At 38.0% G+C, this 3,061-nt stretch overlaps 1 long non-coding RNA gene across 1 annotated transcript; it reads right to left on the reverse strand.

Annotated features, from left to right (window-relative positions):
* Positions 1-359: 359 nt before the first annotated feature.
* On the reverse strand, positions 360-1,413 carry LOC147105244 (uncharacterized). The gene is made up of 3 exons (XR_015081764.1): positions 1,334-1,413; positions 741-806; positions 360-505 (listed from the first exon to the last, which is right to left on the reverse strand). It is a non-coding gene; the product is annotated as an uncharacterized LOC147105244 (long non-coding RNA).
* Between the last annotated feature and the right edge of the window lie 1,648 nt (positions 1,414-3,061).

A 3,061-nucleotide genomic window follows, 5' to 3' on the forward strand; every position in this document is an offset into this window, starting at 1 on the left:
CTCTTTAAATAACGAGCCTTTCTTTCAACGAGATAATATGTAATTTCAGTATCAATTTCTATTATTCATAATATGAAGCAAAGAACTCTCATGATTTATATTTTGGAATCAGAATGAAAAGTACTTATAGAAGTTTGAAGCAATTCCAGTGTATTGGCAATATAAATGGATCTCTGTGCAACTATTGTGAGGCTCTACTCCCGAACTGATCTCATCAAAAGCTTTATGTAATCACCACCCATTTCAGAGCTGCAGTAGAACTGTGACATAAATTACACCATTATAAACTAAAAGAAGCAATTTTCTCAGTGCAGCTTCGATGCAGGTAAACAATTTATTTCAATAATAACCCACTGCATCTAGTTCAAATCATTTCAGACTCGAAAGCAGCCATTTTACATATAAATAAAAATCTATTATGTAGATTTGTAGCAGTTAAGGGCTTTGAAACACATTTTCTCAAAATTAGATCCCATGATTGAGTTGGCTGTATAATGTTGGATAGCTGTGAAGAAAAAAATGACAGAACCTTCACTTCAGTGTCAGCAGAAGTCATACGCAGAATCTAGCACGTACTGAGAAATAGCCACACAAGTTAACTGATCCATATTTTATTTAAAAGAATATGCGCCCACATATCTATGGTATGTGACTATTATTAAAGGATCATAATGATCTTAAAATACTTCAACTTATTGGGTTTGAAAAATTAACTAATTAGCTGTAGCATGCAACAGTACCTGTATCTAGGGAGATCATCCTTTGACCACAGTTAATGAGTGAAGCCAAACATCACCGATACAAACCTGCAGGGACAGGCAAAGTGATTTTCATATCAAAGGTTTGTATTGACAAGATCAAGCTCTACTTAACACAATGGTGGCCTTGGCAGCAGCTGTATAATATCAAAACTTGTAATAATGAAGTTTCCTGGAATTAATAAAACCAAATAAAGGCCACAAGAGTTTCCTATAGAAACCGGCAGTTGTTTAATCAAGAAGGAATTGGACAGCCTGTGACTGGAATAGCATGCACATCTCTCAATGATTAGCTCCAATATCGGAAATGAATGATAATCTAAGCTTCATGCAAAATTACTGTTACTGCTGGCAGACATCTAGGGGGGAGTTTTTCGGGGGGTCGGTTTGGTGGTGGGTCGGGTGGGAAAAAGATTTTTTGACAGCGGGTCAGGAGGATATCAGTGCATTTATTTGAGCATTCCTGTCGCTGCACTTGCAGAATTGCCAAGGTTGTGAATTAAAATATGGAGAAAGATTTGAGTGGAGTGAGTTTTAGTTACATTTTTAAATTGCACTCAGATTCCCATACTTACCATTTTACTACAATGTGTGATGTGGGCCATTGCCTTGTTTGTGGGTCAGTTGCAGCACACTGTTATGTTCTGTAACCTTGAAAGCTGTTTTTAGTTTGTTGACATGCATGGTGGAAGTCCCTTTGTTACTGTGCAGTAATTGGAGAGACAGAATATAATGCCCATATTGGCGTCGTCAACATTCACAGAGGATATGTGAGGAGTGGCATTAAACATAAATTAACAATAAAAAAAGGACTGGAGGTACAATTTTCATAGATTTTATTTTTTTGAATACAAGATTGCGGTTATGTATTGATTTTATTTCCTATGCATGAAAGTAAACTGATCTGAATGTTATAGGCTGGAAATTATGGTGGTGATAATCACAGGTTTATGCTTAACTCACTCATATGACTTTCCTCTATTATTTTAACAGAGCACATTGACTTGTTTATATTAAGCAAATTAATACAGCCATTAAAATAGCAGATAGAGGAATATCATACAAATGTGTTAAGTGTTCACTTTCTATTATCACTGACAATAATTTCCATGGATTTAGAAACAGAAAAGTTTGAAATGCAGAACAGGTGATAGAGGAAAAGATGAGTTCATGTTTGTTTGTGACCCTTCATCAAAGTTCAGATTAAGATTACAATAGCAAAATACTGCAGATGCTGGAAATCTGAATTAACAACAGAAAAAGCTGGAAACACTCAGCAGGCCAGGCAGCATCCGTGGAGAGAGAAACAGAGTTAAGGTTTCAGGTCGATGACCCTTCGTCAGAACTGGAAAAAGTTAGAGATGTATCAAACATGAGAAGGGAAACCGAAAGCAATGAAGATGAACAACGTTGAAGAGACAAACAGAAATCCCGTCATATTAGTGTTTGGTTCACTGCCACTTCTCTTTCAGGAGTGCTATCTTGAAGAAGTTCTGCTCTTCTCTCCGACGGGATTTCCGTTTGTCTCTTCAATCTTGTTCATCTTTATTGCTTTCGGTTTCCCTTCTCGTATTTGATACATCTCTAACTTTTTCCAGTTCTGACGAAGGGTCACAGACCTGAAACGTTGGCCCAGAACTTCGGGTCTCCACGGGTGAGTACGCACGGGGTACTCATCCGTAGGCCCAACGGAAGTGCCGGTTTCGTGCATGCACTGCGCATGCGCGGGAAACCAGAACTTCCGTTCCCTTAAAGGAAGGGGTTCAGAGGTTGAACGCGTACGCCGGAGAGGCAGCGCGTGCGCCTGGAACTTATGTTTTTTGTCCAGGTTTCTCTGGGATGGTAAGTCTCCAGGAGTTACACATGTAAAAAGCAGGTACAAGGCCTGCTTTTAACAAGGTAAGTGGTGATTTAATTAAAATGAAAACATTTTTTCCACAAGTTTATTATTTTTAAATACTTTAAGAAAGGTAAGTTTATTTTTAGCCCCGTTAGAAAATGTAATTAATTTTTTCAAATATTTAAATTATTGTTTAAAATAGTTATTTTATGTAATTTATAGCTTTTTAAAAATGTGATTAAAAAAAAAATGTATTTGAAGTTTTAGTGATGTTTTGGGGCTTATAGTATTTATAGTTTTGACAGCTCTTCCTGTCAATTTTATGAATGGGCATTTCCCTGCTTCCATTGGCTCTCCATGGCCCACGTGATCCCAGGGGATGCATCGAACTAACGCAAGCACTGCAGTTGGAGGAGGCCCAGGATCGGAATCCCACGCGGGCCCACAGCTCAATGGCTGGCGC

Source organism: Somniosus microcephalus, chromosome 18 (genome assembly GCF_052327205.1).
Source record: "Somniosus microcephalus isolate GS21.2 chromosome 18, FLI_Smic_1.0, whole genome shotgun sequence".
Classification (NCBI taxonomy): domain Eukaryota; kingdom Metazoa; phylum Chordata; class Chondrichthyes; order Squaliformes; family Somniosidae; genus Somniosus; species Somniosus microcephalus.